This window comes from Puma concolor, chromosome C2 (genome assembly GCF_028749965.1).
Source record: "Puma concolor isolate L17-30 chromosome C2, mPumCon1.1.hap2, whole genome shotgun sequence".
Classification (NCBI taxonomy): Eukaryota; Metazoa; Chordata; class Mammalia; order Carnivora; family Felidae; genus Puma; species Puma concolor.
In genome coordinates this window covers 45,341,020-45,363,506 of record NC_141675.1, presented here as the reverse complement: position 1 = coordinate 45,363,506, position 22,487 = coordinate 45,341,020, and the positions used below count along the sequence as shown (strand labels likewise).

The 22,487-nt window shown below is 39.2% G+C and overlaps 1 long non-coding RNA gene across 1 annotated transcript; it reads right to left on the bottom strand.

Moving 5' to 3' along the window:
• Positions 1 to 371: 371 nt before the first annotated feature.
• On the bottom strand, positions 372 to 8,151 carry LOC147577229 (uncharacterized). The gene is made up of 5 exons (XR_015255775.1): positions 7,969 to 8,151; positions 7,670 to 7,799; positions 6,368 to 7,503; positions 3,190 to 3,338; positions 372 to 1,071 (listed from the first exon to the last, which is right to left on the bottom strand). It is a non-coding gene; the product is annotated as an uncharacterized LOC147577229 (long non-coding RNA).
• Between the last annotated feature and the right edge of the window lie 14,336 nt (positions 8,152 to 22,487).

Below are 22,487 nucleotides of genomic sequence, written 5' to 3'. Positions count from 1 at the left end.
TGTTGTAAGGTTTGAAATGTATCAGTTTGAGTTGTCCAACTTTGTTTTTCTTAAGAGTGTTTTGGTTATTGTTGGTCCTTTGCAATTCCATATGAATTTTTAATTTTTGCAAAGAAGTCACTTAGTATTTTGATAGTGATCTCATTGAATCTGTAGATCAATTTGGAGAATGCTGCCATTTTAACAATATTAAGTCTTCTGATACATGAAAATATGATATCTTTAAGTGGGTTTAATTAGGCTCTCCGTCATTTCTCTCTATAGTGTTTTCTAGTTTTCAAAGTATGTTTTGCATTTTTGTTAAATTTCTTCTTTTTATTTAAGTTTGTTTATTGTTTTTTTTTAATGTTTATTTATTTTGGGGACAGAGAGAGACAGAGCATGAACAGGGGAGGGACAGAGAGAGAGGGAGACACAGAATCGGAAACAGGCTCCAGGCTCTGAGCCATCAGCCCAGAGCCTGACACGGGGCTCGAACTCACGGACCGCGAGATGGTGACCTGAGCTGAAGTCGGATGCTTAACTGACTGAGCCACCCAGGTGCCCTAAGTTTGTTTATTTTGAGGGAGAGAGCAAGGGAGGAAGGGATAGAGAAAGGGAGAGACAGAATCCCAAGCAGACTCTGTGCTGTCAGCACGGCTCAAAAGTCACAAAATGTGAGATCACGACCTGAGCTGACACCAAGAGTCAGACACTTAACTGACTGAGCCACCCAGGCGCCCCTTTGTTAAATTTATTCATAAGCATTTTTTTTCTTTTTGATGCTATGATAAATAAAATTGCTCTTTTCATTTTCTGTTGGCTCACTGCAACTGTATAGAAATATAATTTTTTATATGGATTTTTGTGTCCTGTACTTTACTGGACTTGTTTATTAATTCTAATAATTTAGTAGGGTCCTTAGGATTTTCCACATACAAGATCATGTCATCTGCAAGTAGAGGTAATTCTACTTCTTTCCAACCTGTATGCCTTTTAGTTTCATTTTTTTGCTTACCTGGGCTGGCTAGAATGGTCCAGACAATGAAGTGTTGAACAGAAGTGTTGAGGGTAGACATCTGTGTCTTCTTCCTGATCTTAGGAGAAAAGCATTCAGCTGTTCACGATTAAGAATATAGCTGTGAAGGGACACCTGGGTGGCTCAGTCGGTTAAGCGTCTGACTTCAGCTCAGGACATGATCTCACGGTTTACGAGTTTGAGCCCTGTTTCAGGCTCTGTGATGACAGCTTGGAGCCTAGAGCCTGCTTCAGATTCTGTGTGTGTGTCTCTCTCTCTCTGCCCCTCCCCTGCATGCATTCTGTTTCTCTTTCAAAAATAAATAAACATAAAAAAAAAAGAATATAGCTGTGAATGTTTTGTAGATATCTTTAATCAGGTTGAGGAAGTTCCCTTCTATTCCTAGCTTGTTGAGTGTTTCTATCATGAAGGGCTGTTGAAATTATGAACATTCTCGTACATTACTTTTGCTGAACCTGGGTACACAGTAAGTGCTCACATTAAGTATACCTGGTTGTGGACATGCCAAGAAGAAGAAATGCTGAGTCATAGGGTATGTGTAAGTTTAGCTTCCATAGACTTTGTCAAATAGTTTTCGAAGTGCTTCTAGTCATGAAGACTCCCACCAACATTATATGAGGATTCCAATTACTCTACGGGATGGTGCTTCATTAAACCACTGGCTAACAGAATGACTCCCTCACCTTTGCAGTCAAAACTAGCTGCTTCCTGGTTTCCCTGTATGCCTGTTAGGCAATGGCTGTGGGCAATGGTTCCCAGACTTTGACAAATGTGGGAATTGCCCTGATTCATGGCTTTGTAGGCTTTGGTGGGAATTTAATTTGTAGGATGGAAGAAAAGGGTTTTAATATCTGCCAACATAAGATGTGAAAAATAGTTTTATTTTAATGTTCTGGTTTTTTACTACTACTAATGTTAAGACAAATTTTCATAGCTTTGGCATCTGTGTTATGTGATTTTTCTGTGTAGGTCCTTTGCCTTTTCATTTTTTTCAAACAAAAATTTGATTTTTAAATTGACTTTAAGTTGTCCTTACTATTAAAGACATTGTCCCATTATCTGTAATATTTTCATATTTTTAAGGAATAGTTTTCCAGAATCACTGTTTATCTGGGTGGCTTTTCTTTTACGTGTATTTATTTTGAGAGAAAGAGCAGGGGAGGGGCAGAGAGAGGGAGAGAAAGAATCCCAAGCAGGCCCTGCACTGTCAGCACTGGGCCCTATGCAGGGCTCGAATCCACACACCCACATACTGTGTGTGATCATGACCTGAGCTGGAATCAGGAGTTGGGTACTTAACTAACTGAGCCACCCACGTGCCCCAGTGGCTTTTCATTTTTATGAGTATAGATGTGCCAGTTATTTCCGTATGATTTTTGGTATTGGTGCCATGTTAAAAAAGGTTTACAAATATTACTGTGTTTTTCTTAGTATTCTTTATGTGTGTTTTTAAACACTTATTTTTTAATGTAACTGAAATTGATCTTCATACATGGTATGAAGTAGAGATTTAGCCTTATGTTTATTTAACATGGCATTAAAATAATTTTGACAATGGGAAGGATACAAAATAGTCTAGGACTTGTCGTCAACTTTGACAGGGGTCAGGTTAACCTCTGCTTCCTTATTAATTATAAGACGAGCATTGCTGCAGATGGGGAAGGAGGTCTTTTTTTCCTCAGCACAGTGGTAATACGTGTTCATTGTAGGAAATTTGGAACTATGGATATACATAAAACCTAAAGTCAAGGTGGGGAAATTAAACGCATTTTTACTCTAGCCTAGTCTTAGGCCTGGCTCCACCCTTGTGTAACACACACACACACACACACACACACACACACTAGTTGTTTTTCATGACCCTGATTTTATCTCTTCTTCCCTGTTAGCAGGTGGATTGGTAACTACAGGGGCTCTTGCTGACCTCACCGTAAGCCCTAAGCCCGGGAGGAGGTGAATCATCTTAGTTAACAAAAGAATTATAGAGTTAAAAGAGACCTTGATGAGCACTTTTTCCCTTTTGACCTGACATGAGGTTGCACCAACATTGCCAAAACTCTGTTCTGGAGAATTCCACCACCTCCCTCTGGAACCTTTCACTGGTTAATTCTGGAGACAGAAATTTCTTGCAAACATTCACCCCAAATCTCTCTGATGAAATTTGAACTCACCCCTTCTGTTCCTTTCTCAGATCAAATAGGCGGCAGCTGTTCGCCATTCCTCCGGATGCTCTTGCACACGTGTCCACACGTCCACACTGTAGCTGTATGCAGGGTGAGAGGCACAGCAGCTCCCTGTCTGCAGGGCAGCAGTGGTGTCCCTGAATGGACATGGACATTTTTCTTTTTAAACTTGTCTCTTTTTCCATTGGAAGAGCATAGGGTTCTGTGCTGACAGCGCGGAGCCTGGTGGGATTCGCCCTCTCTCTGCCCCTCCCCCCCCCCCCCCCCCCCCCCCGCTTGCTCTCTCTCAAAATCAATAAGCAAAAAGAAAAAAAACAAAAAACCAGAGTGTTGTTTAGTTCAGCATTTACGAACGCAGTTGCTGAGGGAGGTTCGTTATATTTTAGGTGACCTCAGTCAGATTAACCACTCTTTCTCAGCTTCAGTTTTTTTTTTTCTCATTATTTCATTAAAAGCCACTGTCTCATAGGACTCTTTGGGGATCCAGGTATGAAGAAAATGTACAGCGTTCTTAGGTTGCACCTTGACCTTTTGGATTATTTCTATTATTTTCTACCTTTTGTTTTTATTTTTAATTGTGGTAAAATACATATAATTTACCATTTTAGCCATTTTTTTCCCAGGGGAAGCCTACTTTTCTTTTTATTGTAGTAAAGAACACATGGCATAAATTCACTATCTAAGCCATTTTTAAGCGCACAGTTTAGTAGTATTAAGGACATTCACATTGCTATGAAACGGATCTCCAGAATTTTTACAATTTGGGTTATTAAGCAATAACCCCTCATTTTCTCATCTTCTCAGACCTTGGCAACCCCTACTCTACTTTGTTTTTATGAATTTGACAACTTTAGATTCCTCACATAAGTGGAATCACATAACATTTGCCTTTTTTGTGATTGGCTTATTTAGCACAAGTCCTCAAGGATCATCCATACTATAGCATGTGTCAGAATCTCCTTCCTTTTTTTCTTTTATGATTTATTTATTTTTGAGGGAGAGAGAGAGACAGAGTGTGAATGGGGGAGGGGCAGAGAGAGAGGAAGACAGAATCCAAAGCAGGCTCCAGGCTCTGAGCTGTCAGCACAGAGCCCGATGCTGGGCTTGAACCCACAAACCATGAGATCATGACGTGAGCCGAAGTCAACTGACTCAACTGACTGAGCCACCCAGGCGCCCCTCTCCTTCCTTTTTAAGGCTGAATAATGTTCCATTGTGTGCCTATATCATATTTAGTTTATCTACTTATCCAGTGATTGGCACTTGAGTCGTTTCCGCCTTTTGACTTTTTGGATTTATTTTTGCTTTAAGGAATATTTTTGTGTTTGGGGACAAGATATATTTGAAGGAAAATAAACAGAAAAGGGATTATAGGCCATTGCAGTTATTTGTGTATTTGTTCGAAGCAGCTCTTCTGTCTTAGAAGAAAGCCTTTCCATACCAGTACATTGGGTTAGACTTTATGACCCTCTGATCATCTGTGTTACCAACCTTGTAAAGTCCCCACTTCTTCTGTGCTTACTGTTTAACTAAATATGAACCACTTGGCTAAGCTGAGACAGGTCATCAGCTGAGAACAGGATAAAGAGCAGCATCCCACACGGACACTTACTAGAGGTACTATTTCTTTGTAGTTGAGATTTTATGTAATACCACATGTTTGCAAAGCGTGTGATCAATTCAGTCAGGCAAGCATCTTAAAAATCCTCTGAGGAGTTTTTGAATTTCTAATCAATTTCTCAACTACGTCTGAAGTTCAGTAAACAATATTTTGCTACTGTAAAGCACTTCCAGTGGCCATCCTTCATCGTTGATAAGGGGAGCAAATAAAAATCAGATGCATTAAAAAGAATGCAAGCCAAGGCCTGAGCAACCCCAGGCCAATAACCAAGGAAACTAGCTACAAATTTCCAGAAAGGAACAACCCCAGAAGGTACCAAATGCAGAAGGCTTAGTAGTTAGCCACAGACCCTGTCAGTGTCTTGATCATCAATAACCTAGATTTTAAAGGCACCTGTCCCCAGAGAATAACTAGACAAAATCCACAGGAGGCCTCAGTGTCTCACTGCGAGCTAGTGAGGTGTTGTATTTCCCAATTTAGCTGCCTTGACATTACTGGCCATTTCATCTTTGCTCTGGCTCATTTTGCCTTCTTACGTGACCATTCACTGTGGTAGGTGCCTCGTACGCACATGTTATTATTATAATCTTACCATCCGATCTTCTCTTTTAGCTGAGCTTTAAGTACTTTGGGGACTTTGGTTTCCTGTTGACTCAGCTTCTCTTCTTCATGCAGCCTGATCTCTACTACACTCTGCCTTTCAATCACTTGCTCATTCTAATTTAAGTGCAGTGTTATCAAGCCTTGAGAGTAGGCCTGAACAAGATTAAAAATTGACTTGGTGTCTCCGCTGGCTCTTTCCATGTTGCTAAACAGCTAAAAAGCAGGAAGCTGAAGAGCTAGCAACCTAAACTTCAGATCATCACTATTAAAGGGCTCATCCCCCGCGGCATCTGTTCTCAAATTTTAGCCAGAAGGTCAGGTTGAAACAAAGGAGCGCCAGGCCCTACTCCTAGAGTTTCTGATTGAGTTTCTGAGTTGGGCTAGGGAATTTGCATTTCTGACAAATTCCCAGGTGATGTTAATGCTGTTAGTCTAGGGACCATACTTTGAGAATAAAGGCTCAAGGCTAACAATATTATCAGAAAAACCACATCTCATAGTTATTGGCCACTTAGTATATACGAGACACTATTCTACGGGCTTTACTCATTTGTCTTAACAACAACTTTTATTTTTTCTATTTTCAAATGAGGAAACTGAATCATAGATAGGTTAACTAACTTTCCCCAAGTCACACAGTGAGAAAGTGCTGGTGCTGGGCTATGAACCTTGGTTGTCAGTTTCAGAGCCCCCAGCTTTAAATTAACCTCTATAACATCAAGTAAAGTATCTGAGGGCTTGAAATGAGTACATTTGCATACATTTTGTATTTACTTATGTTTGAAATTGTTAAGAAAAACAACCATTGTTAATATTAAGCCAATTATTGCATTTCTGCCCAACTCTGTTCATTTTACTTACCATCCCCCCTTGTGGACCAGAAGGAAGAATGAATGAGGAATATCATAACATTTTCTAAATGAAAATTTTAAAAAGACTCACCTCTCAAAATGAAGACTGTTCATGCATATTTCCTTTTTTTTTCCTCAAATCCCCAACAATCTTTAGTCACAGAAACATTATTTTCATGTGCTTCGATCACTTCTGAAGATGTGGCGTATGACCTTTTGTCTTCCCAGAGAATGGCCCTTTGTCGCGCACGCTCTCTCTCTGCTCCCCCCCGATGCTTTAATTGGGCTTTTCCAGGAGCTGAAACTGAAAAACATTATTGATTTGAGAGTTTGGTGCTTGAGTGACTGTAAATTGTGACAAATTAGCTCCTCTTGGGTCTCCACACCTGTGACCACGATAATTTAGAGCAAAAATAAGGTCTTGAACCAGTACTACTGTAATTCCATCAAATCGAAGATGCCGCCGATTGTAGGATGGACCGTTGTTTTATGAATCGCTGAGAACGAAAATGAATGCTGCCAATTAAACTGTGGCACAGCTGAAGTCCTTATGCAATAATTGGTCACACGAATCTCTCATTACTTTGACAATTCTTTCCTCTAGTCGGAGGGATTTGGCAAGATCTCCAAGTTCTTTCAGGTGCACAGCCTGGCCTGTGCTATGCCAGCGCCTCCCAAACTTGCCTGGGCACATGAATCACCTGGGAGTCGTGTTAAAATGCAGATTCTGATACAGTAGATCTGGGATGGAGCTGACATTTTGTATTTCTCATAAGCTCCCAGATGCTGCTGACGCTGCTGGTTGTACACCAATTGTTGGGTAACAAGGTGACGAGCAATCTTGACAGGGAATTCCTTAACAGAATGTAACTTCTCTTCATCTGCTCACGGATTATCTTCCGTTCTTAGGTCCTCGTAAAGCGTTTGTTTGTTGCTTGGCAAGAAAATATAGAGCTGCAGGAATGCGTCCAAAAACAAATATTTGCTTTACAAAAATATCAAACTTAAGTCCCACAACTTCACTACCGGCCCTTCCTTTGTATACGATGACTTTGTGTTTCAATATTGAATCACAGTGTAAACATTCTGAAGACATTTTAAAAGGCAATAAAGCTTAACGCATCCAATAGGACAATGCACGCAACTCAACAGAAGGGAAGATAACATAGACAGCCATGACCAAGCTCATTAATGCATCGTCAATGACAACCATGTCACAGCTGCTGCCTGGAATAAAACGAACACAGGATGCCATCAGTCTGTATGACCTGTTCTGGTTTCTCTACCATAATAAAATATGAAAAAAGTAGGAAAATGAAAAATATGATAGTATATTAAAATAACAAGAACAATAGGAAGGCAAGGAAAGACATTGGAAATGAAACTATAGTACCTGGCACTTATTTGTTCATGATAGTTTTTCTGTACCTACTACAGGTGAGGCACTGTGCTTTGAGGAAACCGCAGTGACGAGGCAGATCCACAGTTCCTGTCCTCATGTGGCTTACAGTTCAGCAGGGAGGCTGACATTAAAAAAAATATATATATAGTCAATTCTCAGAAATAAAGAGAGTCCTCAGAAAGGGTCAAACCTAATGGATTCTGTATTTGCAAATTTGTCTATGGATGGTCTGCAAGGGCCGTAACAAAATACTACAGATGGGTGGTCTAAATAGAAACGTATTTTCTCACAGTTCTGGAGGCGACAAGTCCGGAATCAGAGTGCAGGTAAATTCCATTTCTGACCAAGTCCCTCTTCATTGCTTGCAGACTGATTTCTCATTATGTCCCCTCACATGACCTTTCTCTATGTACCTGCAAACACAGAGAGAAGGTGTCTCTTCCTCTTCTCATAAGGACACCAGTCCTATTGGGTTAGGGCCCCACCCTTATGACCTCATTAATCTGAATTACCTTCTTAATTTATTTTTTTTTTTCAACGTTTACTTATTTTTGGGACAGAGAGAGACAGAGCATGAACGGGGGAGGGGCAGAGAGAGAGGGAGACACAGAATCGGAAACAGGCTCCAGGCTCCGAGCCATCAGCCCAGAGCCCGACGCGGGGCTCGAACTCCCGGACCGCGAGATCGTGACCTGGCTGAAGTCGGACGCTTAACCGACTGCGCCACCCAGGCGCCCCCTGAATTACCTTCTTAAAGGCCCTATCTCTAAATATAGTCATACTGGGAGTTTGGCCTTCGTCATATAAATTTGGGGATGTCTCAGTTTAGTCCATAGCAGCCTACTTCCTAAAATCTATCTGTAACCCCCAAATCAGTACTTCCCATACTTTCATGGTTATGAACAGACATAGGCAGAGCATCAAAACATTTGTGTTGTCTGTCATATATGTTCCCAGTTGAAGTCGAACAAGGTGACTGCTGCCTTGTTTCAGTTCCCATTCTCTAAACAAGTGTCTTCTTCATGGTCTGTTAGTGCCACTATTTTTGCATTTTTGTGCTTTTCATGGGTGACTTTGCTGTTTAAAGTGTACTTCAAAAAAAAAAAAAAAAAAAAAAGTGGACCTCAAGTGCAGTGCTGAGGTGTCGTCTAGTGCTCCTAAGCGTAAGAAGGCTGTGATGTGCCCTGTGGAGAAAATGCGTGTGTCAGATGGACTTCACTCAGGCAGGAGTTGCCCGTGGGTTCAATATTGGTGAATCGACGATGCCCATTAAATAAGGTGTCTTGAGGGGCGCCTGGGTGGCTCAGTGGTTAAGCGGCCGACTTCGGCTCGGGTCGTGATCTCGCGGTCCGTGAGTTCGAGCCCTGCGTCGGGCTCTGTGCTGACAGCTCGGAGCCTGGAGCCTGTTTCGGATTCTGTGTCTCCCTCTCTCTGACCCTCTCCCATTCATGCTCTGTCTCTCTCTGTCTCAAAAATAAATAAACGTTAAAAAAAATTAAAAAAAAAAAGGTGTCTTGAAAGGAAACACACAGAAAACAATCTTATAAATTGATCAGTTGATGAAAATGTGGCCAGAGTCTTGCAGGAACCTAACTCTTTACTTCCCCTAGGAACAGCGGTCAGCGCTCACTAATTCAGTACTCATAGACCCTAACTACGAAGAGTTATAAGAATTGAATGTAATTAGACAATTAATTATTCATTTATATTTGTGATATGAGGGAGTATTATAAGGTTCTATGAGAAGGCTCTATAGACCCTCATATAGATATAAGGCCTATATATAACATAGTATTCATTCAACATATCTGTAGAATGAAAGAAAATAATGCAATATCAGAAGAAAAGAATAAAGGGATGAGGGGAAAATCAACATGATTCTCACTCTGCAGTATATGTTCACTGCATTCAAAAATCGATGGTGTTCTGTGGGGCCGGATTTGTTCATTTGTTTGTGTTTTTAACAACAACAACAAGAACAACAACAACAGAGACTCATATAACAGTAGGACTTTCAATGCTGTGTGTTTTTCAGTTACAAATTTTGAATCTCCATTAAAAAACATAACTGCATCAGGGGTACTTTTTACATGAAGATATAGGTAGTTTGAGAGAATATCAGACTCTGGTAGAAAGTAACACAAGACTTTTGAAAATTAAGAAGACTTCTCCGTTCTTGGTTCCTATAAAGAATGAAATTAAAGAAAGAAAGGAATATATCAGTCTTTCTTAGGTTTCACAACAATTGATTTTTTTCCAGTTTGAAAACAATTTCTACTTACAGAATTTGATTTCATATACTTAAAAAAGGAATTGAAATGACTTATTTTTTCCAGTTCCATTAATGACTTGTGTTCTGATTTCCAACCACCAGGTGGAGACAAAACAAAACCAATTCCCTGTGTCTTCTGCTCTATAGGGGATGTGAGTGATTCTGAAATTTAAATTAGGGCACAGAAAATTTTCTCCTCTTGTGATTAAGCCATCGTCTCTTAGGGAATACAACCTCACAGATCAAAGACCACATGCAAATTCATAACACACATAATTTTTCGAAGAGAATCATCAGGTGTTCAATCCATGACTTTAAAAATTGACATTGGGAAACATTTATATTTTAACTAAGTTTAACAAGAGTATACATATTTATATTCCTGGGCTACATTATGGCCAGTTGGAGGATGGGTGAGATGAAGTAGAAATAAAACAGCAGAAAAAGAAGAGAAAGAGGAAGAAAGAGAGGCAGACACAGGCTACACAGAGTGCAACACTGAGGGGCTGAAGGCTGAGCTGAAACACAGAATGGGAGCCCAGTCCCACTGTCTGTCTTGGGGCCAGCACCTTTTTGATCCTTCTTCTAGTCCCGGTGCACGGAGGGTATCCGGGTCAGCAATCCCACAGAGCTCTTTCAAAGGCTGATTAACTTTCAAGCATCTCCTTTCTGAACTGGGAATCGGGTCTGCTTTTATTTGCAAACTTCAAAGTTTAGTTTTTAAGTGAAGAGTTTTTTTTCCACTGAACTTGAAAGATTTACCCACCTCATGTAAAGAAATCTCTTGAGTTTTTTTTTTTTTTTTTAAGTTCCCTCTTTGTAACTTTAGAAGTGTCTAAAGGGGTGAGATATTTACTATTCTCAGCAGTCAGGTGGTTTTATGTCTATCTTTTTTTTTTTTTTTTTTTAAGTTAGGGGTTGCTCATTCCATCATACTTGAAAGTTATAATTAATTCTAGTGGCCATATCATTCTTCTGAAACTTATTGCCAATCAAATCGATGGCACATGCGTGTGAGAACCACAGTGGGTTATACACTACCTAATTAGAGCCTTGTGAAGATGGTCTATGACAGGAACAAAGATAAAATTTCCCTTCTGGGAACGTAGTTCTAACAGCAGACCTTGCTTCCTGCCTCTTAAGGGATCTAAAAGTTTCAGTCACTACAACTCACCACAAAGAGGGGGAAATGGCTCAGTGTCTGTAGCTTACTTCTCCTTATTTACTAGGAACTGGACGCAATAAAATTAGGGGCAGATTCCAGCTATGGGCAAAACTTCTCCACGAGGGTCTCATTGTTCAGATGAAATGTCTAGCAAACTGTCTGCCACAGTTGTCATTGTAACTAGAAAATAGGGGAGATAGTGGAACCAGTCTCACTGTTTTAGAAAAGCCCATCTCACAGGTACTGTGAATCACCACCATTTATCATATTTGATGTTTTTGTGAAACTACATCATATGAAAGATGGTAGCCTTTTCACAAAAATGGGATGGTTTTCACATTTGTTTCCTATATCACGTGGAGAGCTTTAAAAATGGAGCAAAAAAGAAAGCCAACACTGTCTTGCTATTTAACAAGTTTTTACCTACTTTTTAAGAAAGAGCTTTTAACAAAAAATTGCCTCACTGGAAGCCGGGTGTGTGGCCTTGGGAGTTTCTGGGTGTCTGAGTCTCAAGACGGAGCATGTGCAAAGGTGATATACTAGAGAGCCAGAAGAAGTGTTATAACCTTTATTTACATTTTTACCACCTCAAATGTAAAGAAAAATATTAAGCTTCACTAATATTTTATATATGGGCCATGAAAGTACAAGTATATAATTCATAAATGTACAAATTTTGGGAGTGCATGTTCAAAAATGTTTTATTCTTAAAGCATGTGATCAAAAAAGTGTGATTACTGATCTAAACCTTTCAAAGATTAGGTAAGATTTAGTATTGTTTTTTCAAATTGCTGATTGCAAACTATTGTTGGAATGTACAATCAATTTAGTGGATTTTTTATTTTATTTTACTTGTTTATTTATTTAGTTTTCAGAGAGAAAGAGCACAAACAGGAGAGGGGCAGAGAGAAAGGGAGACACAGAATCCAAAGCGGGTTCCAGGCTCTGTGCTGACAGCTCAGCACAGACGTAGGGCTCAAACTCATGAACTGTGAGATCATGACCCGAGCTGAAGTCAGACACTTAACCGACTGAGCCACTCAGGCACCCCCAGTTTAGTGGATTTTTAAGGAGTGGAATAAAATAAGATATAAAATATCAGAGTGCATTACTCATAGCAGGAATTCAGTATTGTTCTGTGAAACTTTTCAGAAGAACATGTGTATGGGTTCCAATGTAAAATGTTTTTCCTGTTGTGGCTTGTGGTTAAAAAGGTGGAAAGCAACTGGACTTGAGTGGTTCTCAAAGAGTCATCCGTGGGCCAGCAGCAGCATCATATTGGAATTTATTAGGAAGGCAAATTCTTCAGTCCCATCCCAGATTTACTGTATCAGAAAGTGGGAACGGAACTCAGCCATTGTGGTTTAACAAATGCTCTGGGTGATTCTGAGGTTCTAAGGTTGAGAGCCACTGGCCTAGAGCATTTCTGGGACTCACCTGGTTGCAAAAGTTTAAGACTCGGTTAGATATTCATTTAACTAAGGCAATGTTTTTCACATTTACCTGATCATAAAAATCACCTGGGTGATTTACAATTACCTCCGAGTTCCTAACCAAGCAAGTCTGGGATGGGACCTTGGAATCTTATTTTTAACAAACGTCTCAGGTGATTCTTGTGCTCAAACAAGTTTGGGAGGCACTTTACCAAGAAACGTGGAGAACAGAGACTCTGTAGAACCTATTTTACAGAGCAGAAACAGTGTTTTAAAGAAACCAAATCTAAAGTGGGAAAATAAGCAATTCAAACCAGAACCCTAGAAGTTAAGAATTATCTAAACATTTTTAAGCTGAATGAAATGATCTTTCTTTCATTTTGAGTGAGTGGAAGCTGAGATTCACTTCTGAAAATCTTGCTCTGGAGTTCTGTATGGCACTTTGGCGGTAACACACAGTAGATGCTAAAAAAGTTCTAATTCTATGAGCCTTGAATGCCTACAATAATTAACCCTTGGGGATGCGGGCAGTTCCTGGATTCTGAATTTGGGGTAGATCCTGGAGGAGATGGTCTCAAATTCCTTCATGGCTGAATCAGGCGAGATTTCAAATACATTGGTGGGGTAGAGACCCTGCTTTCAAAAGTATCACAATTGACTTAGTTCTGTTACTGCTAAAACTCCATTCACAGTTCATTATAATTAAAAATAAAATCTTTGTAAGTTAGAAGAAGAATGCACATTATAAATAAATTCAATAGGGGCGCCTGGGTGGCTCCGTTGGTTGAATGTCTCACTTTGTCTCAGGTTATGATTTGTGGTTCATGAGTTCAAGCCTGATGTTGGGGGCTCGTTGCTGTTGGTGGCAGCGCATAGCCCGCTTCTGATCCCCTGTCCCCTCTCTCTCTGCCCCTCCCCTGCTTGCACTCTCTCTCAGAAATAAGACAGGGGTGCCTGGGTGGCTCAGTTGGTTAAGCATCTGACTTGGGCTCAGGTCATGATCTCATGATTTGTGAGTTTAAGCCCCATGGCGGGCTCTGTGCTAACAGCTCAGAGCCTCGAGCCTGCTTCGGATTCTGTGTCTCCTTCTCTCTCTGCCCTTCCCCCGCTCATGCTCTGTCTCTCAAAAATAAGTAACATTAGAAAAAAATTTAAAAAAATACATATACATGAATGAATGGATAGATGAATGAATGAATAAATTCAGTAAAAATGTGTATAAAAATCTGAAAATTCTTTCACACCCCTCTCATTCTCAGCTTCAAAACCCCAAGTAACTATTGCTAACAATTTGGAGGATATTTTCTGATTTTTTTAATATATATACATATTACCTTTAAAAACAAAATTAATATTAATGATATTCTATAGTTTTTCAGGAGACGATTGTTAATATTTCTGTGCCATTCCATATCTAGCCAAATATTTTGAACACCAGCAGATCTTAAATGTTTAATTTAACATACATTGAACTTATCTGACCTCAGAACACTTTTAAAATTAGAATGTATTTTGATTGAATATCCACAAGAACTCAAGGGAGACAACATGTGCTTGGATTAAAGAAGGCAGCTTAAACAATGTCTCCTGAACACATTACAATTGCAAGAAATGATATAAATTACATATTGCATGAAAAAAGTTTCCAACAGGAAGAATAATACGAGTGGAAACAAATTAAATCATTGCATTTTGCTAAGAATAATGCATACTAAGATTAAGTAAAATGTTTTCATTTTATATGTTGTTATAAAATGTGACATAAAAAAATTAAAAATAGCATTTTGGGATTATTTTACCCTATAGCTTAATAGCTGCAGTATTGTTTGGGGGTAAAGATCTTATATGTGGTTGGGGCGCCTGGGTGGCTCTCAGTTAAGCCTCTGACTCTTGGTTTTGGCTCAGGTCATGATCTCACTGTTCATGAGTTCCGGCCCCTCATTGGGCTCTGTGCTGACAGCTCAGAGCCTGGAGCCTGTTTCGGATTCTGCGTCTCCCTCTCTCTCTGCCCCTCCCCTGTTCATTCTCTGTCTCTCTCTGTCTCAAAAATAAATAAATGTTAAAAAAAAAAATAAAAAAGAAAATAAAAGTCCCATCTTTTAAATTAAAACTAAATAAACAAACAAAAAATATCCCATTTTTAAATATAAGAACATTGTAACCAAGGAAAGAAGTTCATAAACAGTACATTTTATAGTCTCTGTGTATCTTGATTTAGATGCTCTGAAAATCCTTAATTATTTCCCGTTTAATAGCTCTCTGCTGATTTTTCTAGAAACTTATGGGTACACGCATTCATTTGTATGTTAGACATATTCAAACATTTTGCTCTTTTAATTTGCACAAAGCTTTTGAGCCACAAGACTGTTTTTCATTGGAAACTTTCTCCTTTCAGCCTTCAGTCCATGAGGAACAATTCTGTATATTACATGTGCTTAATAATATCATAAACATCAAATAATAACCTCAAATGTGCATGGCAGCTGTGAGATAAGACACCTGGCATAGAGCGAGCAATTGTCACCTGGGACAGAAGGCGTAAAGGGATGGTTAGATGTACAAGCTTCCCAGACATGCACTTACACCTGAAGTATATTTCTCCTGCAATCTCTCAGCATTCCAAGGTTTCAGGAAGCAACCTTAGTATTCGCTGAAGCTTTATGGTTTAAGGACACAATTGTTATATTTAGCAAGGGAAAAGGGGCCCCTCCCTTGGTAGCTCAGTGGGTTAAACATCAGTCTCTTGATTTCGGCTCAGGTAATGATCTCACAGTTCAAAAGATGGAACCCCACATCATGCTCTGTGCTGACAGTGAGGAGTCTGCTGGGAATTCTCTCTCTGCCCCACCCACACTCGTATGCTCTCTCTTTCAAAATAAATAAATAAATAAATAATGTCTTAAAAATGCTACTAAGAAACCATGGATTTAACTTTTGGGTCAATTTTTTTCTGACATTAGAATCCAACTCTTGAATCTGGATTACTCAGCCCAGGACTCAGGCCCAAGGGCGGATGCTCCTCTACTGAGATGTTTGTTATTAATTCAATTAATATTGATGGTGGGGAGGGGAGGAAACACTCTAACATCACTTTAAACTTTATAACTTTCTTTTATAGGCTACAGAACATTTTTCTATGTAGCATTTTATTCAGCCCTTAGAAACAACCTATGAGAGAGGTATGGTTGCCATTTTACAGACAAGGAAACAGAGGCTCGGAGTGGTAAAGTGACTTGCGTGAGGTCTCTAAAATTCAAATTTGTACTTATCTGATGTCAAAGTCTGTGCTTTATCCACTATGGCAGGATTCCCTATGCTTCAGTCATTTGCTCACCATTAGCATTTTCATTGCATGTACTACAGATTCATTTTGTGGTTAAGATATATTTTTAAGTTGATTCATTTTTGCGTGTGTGTGTTTTACATAAGCATATTTTTAAAAGACATCCTATATTAGTGACTTATATTAGGACTTCAAAGTGGTAAGTGAAGACTTTACAAAGGGAACGAAGCAATGATAGTTTTAAGGCAATTAATTTCCAGATCCTCAACTTCCACAGGTATTCTTTACAAACACAAGTCTGAGAACATGATCTTTCCTCCTCTTTCTTCCCTGTCCCATTCTTACTCTGCCATGGCCTTGCTCTGGGGAATAAAAATCTCGGGGGCCTAAACAGACAATCTGAAACATCGGTTTAGGTATTGATTGGGTAACAAGTCCTTTTGCAACCAGGAGTTTCTCAGTTTTTATTTCGACAAAATTGAAGAAAGACCTAATCGGATCTTCAACATGTTGATCACTAGAAATAATGTCTGAGGAGAGATCACTATGTGGATTTGGGGATAGAATTCATGAATTCAAGGATCGATGTTGCCATAATAAAACTCACATTCCCATCTATTTATGTCAACAAGGTTTGTCAGAGCCGACATCTATAAAAATGAAAAAGAAAAATGGAGTTAATGCTAAATCTGTCTCATTCAACAAGAAAACAATATTCATCCATGGATACATTAATCAATTTAAAAATTCTCAGCCATATTTCTCTTATTAAGGTAAGTGTTCCCAGTAGAGCTTTTTAAGTCTAAATTAATCATGATTTTTCAATATTTTTGTTTTTTTAAATCAATTGTTTACTGATATAATGATATACTAATAACTTAATAGAAAAAAATTTAACACATAGAAATCTATGGTCATGTGTAATAAAAATTGTTTTACTCTGTTCAGCCCGCATAACAAAAATACCTTAGACTAGATGGCTTACAAACAACAGAAATTTGTTTCTCACAGTGCTGGAGGCTGGGAAGTCCAAGATCAAGGTGCTGGCAGATTGAGAGAGTCTGGTGATGACCCCCTTCCTGGTTCATAGACGGCCATCTTCTTATTGTCTCCTTACATTGTGGAAGGGATGAGAAATCTGTCTGAAATATTTTTTCAAAAGAATATGAATCCCATTCATGAGGGTTCCACTCTTATGACCTAATCACTTCCCAAAGGCCAATTGCCAACACACTGGAGTTAGGGTTGCAAATATGAATTTTAGGGGGACACAAATATTCAGCCTATAGCAACAATGTATTTTAATTCTTATAAGCATATTTTTATTGCATTAAGCAGAGTTACAAAGACTTTCAGGCTTAACAGTGTATTACATGGAGCCAGGGTTTCTTAACCACAATACATTATGGGGCAGTTAATTGTCTGCTGTTGTTTCGGGGCTTGCTCTCCTGTGCTCTTAAGAATAAATAGCAGCATTTCTGGCCTCTACCAACTAGACACCAGTCGCATATCCCCTAACTTCCTAAGTGATGACAACCAAAACTGTGTCTAGATATTGCCAAAAGTCCCTTGTGGCACAAAATCACCAGCAGTTCAAAACCACAGCATTAGGTTATAATTTTGTGGGGGGAGTGAAATGGAAAATGGAAATTCAAGAGAAAAGCCATCACGTGCATTTTCTGCCTCTTAAAGGAGAGCTTGTTCATCTTTAGTAAATAATGGATATCTGATCACTATGAGATTTAGATTCGGTTGTTATATCACCAATATTGCTTGCTGTTATGGATTAAATTGTGGCCATCCTCCCAAAGATATAATGAAGCTCTAACCCCTATTTCCTCAGAATATCACATTATTTAGAAATAGGATCATTAGAGAGATAATCAAGTTAAAATGGGGTAGTTAGGGTGGCGTCCTAATCCAGTCTGATGGTATCCTTTATAAAAAGGGGAAATTTGGACACACAGACATGCATGAAAGGAAGACAATGTGAAGATGGCCATGTGCTGTGGGAAGCAGAGGCCAGGCTGATGCAGCTGTAAACCAGGGAACGTCAAGGATTTCTGGGTCAGTACAAGAAGCTGTTAAGAGGCAAGGAAGAATTTTACCCAGAGTCCCAGATGGAGCATGGCTACGCCAACACCTGGATTTTGGATTTCTAGCCTCCAAAACTGTAAAGTGATTAATTTTTTTCTAGTCACCCAGTTTGTGGTTCGTTGTTATGGCAGCCCTTATAAACTAATACACATGCCATAAAAATAAAACCAGAAAAAACGAACACAATAAAGACAAGACAATGCTCTTAAATGGTATTAAATTCCAGCGAGATGCTTAGAAGCCTACTGAAAACAGGCCTGAGCCTCACCATCTATTTATTAAAAGGAAAGAATAGTCAGTGTCATGACCACGTTCATAGCAGTGTTATTCGCAATAGACGAAAACCGGAAGCGGCTGGAGTATCTGGATACTGGATGTATCCACTGTATCCACTGATGGACGAAAGGATAAACAAAATACGGTATACGCATACAACGGGATATTATTCATACTTAAGAAGAAATGCTGACGCAGGCTACAACCTGAGTGAATTTTGAGGGCATTAGGCTAATGCCACAAATACCATTATGTCCACTTACATGGAGTACTTAAAGTAGTCAAATTCATGGGGACAGAAAGTACACTGGTGGTGGCCAGGGGTAGAGGGGAGGGAAGAATGGGGAGTTACTGTTCAATGGGAACAGAGTTTCAGTTTTTCAAGATGAAAACGGTTCTGGGGATGGATGGTGGTGACTGCAGCAAGCAGTGTGAATGTCATTTCTGTCACAGTTGCAATGGTTAACACGGCCAGCTTTATAGTGTGTATTTTACCACACACAAAAAGAACAGCTAATGCTAAAAGAGACGTCGAAGGCAGAGCAACGCAAACTTGAGGTGACCTCATCATGCAAATGAGAAGTGAATTGAAATTTGAATGGTTTTCTGTGTGGCTCAATATTACTTTTCTTCAGTACCTGAAGTCATCCCACATGGTGGGAAAGGCTACCCTCCCTCATGTGGTGACTTCCCCTTTGACTTCCCCTTCCCCTCTGTGAAAAGCCACACAGAGCCAGGACCGGGACTTGGACCTCTACGCTCTTTGACTTTTAGTTCAGCACGCTTTCTTTTTTTTTCATTTGACTATAGTTTGACACAAATGTTACATCCATTTCTGGTGCACAACAACGTAGCGATTCAACAAGTCTATACACTACACTGTGCTCTCCAGAAGTGCAGCTACCGTCTGTCACCATACAACGCTGTTACAATGCCAGTGACTATATTCCCCATGCTGCACCTTTCATCCCCATGACTTTTTCATCCAGGACACTTTCCTTGTAACACAAAAGAACTTCTGTTGTGAAATAATCACACCTGGTCCTCAGGTATTGGACGAGAGAACAAACTGTGGACCCCCCATGTTAGGTTGGTGGTTGGCAGTGAAGCATTCTGGAGGGAAGGTTGGAGAAAGAAGAAACTCTTGGATATTCAGTTTCCAGGGAGAAGTCAGGGAGTTTTGAAGCAAAACGGAAGTGCCCAGGAGAGAGACAGTGAGCAGAAAAAAGAAATACGTTTTTTTGTGGTTTCATTATGATATAATTCAGGAGGAAAAGTGAAGATCCCATGCTTGAAAATTGCAGCGGGACTCTTAGAAAAATGGAGTTATTTAATAGTTGTCTATTTTATTCTTGTTTTGCTTGACCCTTCTGGGGTGCCTTGCATCTTGAGCAGCTATTATTTTTAATGTTTATTTATTTTTGAGAGAGACAGAGTGTGAGCAGTGAAGGGGCAGAGAGAGAGAGGGAGACACAGAATCCGAAGCAGGCTCCAGGCTCTGAGCTGTCAGCACAGACCCCGATGCAGGACTTGAACCCACAAACTGCGAGATCATGACCTGAGCCGAAGTCGGATGCTTAAGCGACTGAACCACCCAGGAGCCCCAGCAGCTTGGGTAGTTATTAAATGATAGCTGGAGACAAATATTTGGAGGCATTTAATCTGGAATTAGAAGTAAGAAAGGCTGGAGATGATTTTGTGAAGTGTGAACAGGAGCCGCAAAATATGTTCAGACCAAGTATTATTTGAAACACTAATTTTATGGCTGCATTAGAAGACACATTTTAAATGTGGGTTTGAAATTAGTTTGGACATTGTCTTTAAGCAGGGATTTGTAAATTATTCGAAAGCTGGGCCTCATTGAAAATGTATTAAGTAACAAATCGGATACTGCGTGTCTGCTAACATGATCCCTATGAGGCACAGAACACCATATAGGAAGCTTCTTGCCAATAATGTGTAACTTGAATCTAAGCAAGCCTCTAGAATTAACTCCAATTTACAGGAGGTGGGGAAGGGAGGAGAGAAGAAAAGATTAAATAATAACATTTGCGCTAAGATTTGCTTTAAAATACTTCAGCAAGGAAACAAAAGTAAAAGGAATGCGCATTAGTTTCCTGTGGCTGCCATAACAAATTACCACAAACTGAGTGGCTTAAAACAACAGAAATTTATTTTCTTTCAGCCTTGGAGGCCAAAAGTCCAAATAAGGTATTGGTAGGGCTAGATTTCCTCCAAAGACTCTAGGGGAAAATTCATTCCTTGTCTCTTCCAGCTTCCGCTGACCTCAGGTATTCCTTGGCCTGTGGCTACATCACCTTAACCTTTGCCTCCATGGTTATATTGCAGCCTCTTCTATGTCACGATTTCCTCTGTCTCTTTCTTACAAGGATACACGTGATGGCATTTCGAGTCCACCTGGATAATTCAGAATATATATAATATATATAATATATATAAACAGAATATATATAACATATATAAAATGCTCTTTTGCCATTTGAGACAATATTAACCACAGGTTGGGGATTAGGATGTGGGCATATCTTCTGAGGGCCACCATTCAGTCCACTATAGAATGGAAGGCAAAATCTTGATAACGGATACATTTTATGATTTATTTATCAAACTTCATTGAGGAATAATTAACATATATATACATATATGTACACATATTTTGTACATATAACATATATATGATTGTATATATTTGTGTAACATGATGATTTGATATACCTATAAATTGTGGAATGATTACCAAGATCAAGATAATTAACATATCCATCACCTTACATAGTGAATCTTCCTTCCTTCCTCCCTCCCTCCTCCTTCTCCTTTTTCTTCTTCTCCTTCTTCCTCTTCTTCTTCTTCTTCTTCTTCTTCTTCTTCTCCTTCCTTCCTTCTTTCCTTCCTTCCTTCCTTCCCTCCTTCCCTCCTTCCTTCCTTCCCTCCTTCCCTCCTTCCTTCCTTCTTTCCTTTTTTGTGGTGAGCATGGTTAAGATCTGCTCTCAGCAGATACTGTATAATACTGTATACAATACTGTATTATTAACTATAGTCACCGTGCTGTAGATTATTAGGTTTTCAGAACTTATTCATCTTGATAGCTGATAAATTTGAGTCACAGGCCTAGGCAGGTTTTAGTTTTGGATAAGTTTGTAAATTTTCAATATTAAAAAAATTTGAATTTCTACCTGTGGCAATGACAGATTAACTAAGATCAGATTTAACCTTCTGTCATAAACAAGTAGAAAACAAGACGTAATATAGATGAAACAACTGTTCCCAAATACTAGACAAAAGATTTCAGACCTGTGACCCCTGACAAAAGGAAAATAAATGAGGTGAGTACTATGGTCACCCTAACTTTCTACATAGAGGAAATTTCCAGACCACTGCACAGGAAGGGAGAACTCAAATAGGGCACAAAAGTATGAGTGAACTGAGAAGACTGAGATTGGAGTTTAGAAAAGCTGAGGAGGTGGAAATAGAGCAAAGTGCTGAAAACAAGGGAGCTAAATGGAGCTACAGGTCCAGAAAATTGAATAGAGGTCCTATTGAGTTATATTGCTCAATCCCAAATTGCACACATGTAGAGCAAAATTACACAAGACCAGGCAAAGAGTCACCATGGAGCTGAAAGATGAATATCTGAGAACTCATTCTGAATTCCAGCCAGCTACAGTATAAAATCCTCATTGAACATCTGGGCCCTCTCCAGAGATCACAGAGTCATACCTTAGAAGTGGGGCTAAACTAGTTCCAGAGTTAAGGTTACTCTAGGCCTGTCCTTTAAAAAGCTCGAAAATCAGCCTAAAAAAGAGCAAGCTTATTTTCAATTTGCTTAACTGTCAGAACAAAGTCTGACACTCTTTTAAGGAAGTCAACAAAATCTAGGAGTCAAGAATGAAAAACTTACGATGCCTAGCATCTGGTCAAATATTACTAGGCATGTGAAAAAGCAGGAAAACATGACCCTTAATCAGGAGAAAAATAAGTACATAAATATAAAGGGTTTTTCATTTTGATAATTTTTTAAAAGATAAAATATAAAAATACACGATAAAAATAATCTTTAAAAAAAACCCCTGCAGTTAACAATATACTTAATGCTAAAAAACTGAATGATTTTCTGCTAAGATTGGAAACAAAGAAAAGAAGTCTTGTTCAACATTTTACTACAAGTTCTGGTCAGTGTGGTAAAGAAAATAACATTAATTAATAATATTAATTAATTAACTAAAGATATTCCTAATGGGAATAAAAAAGTAAAACTGTGTTCA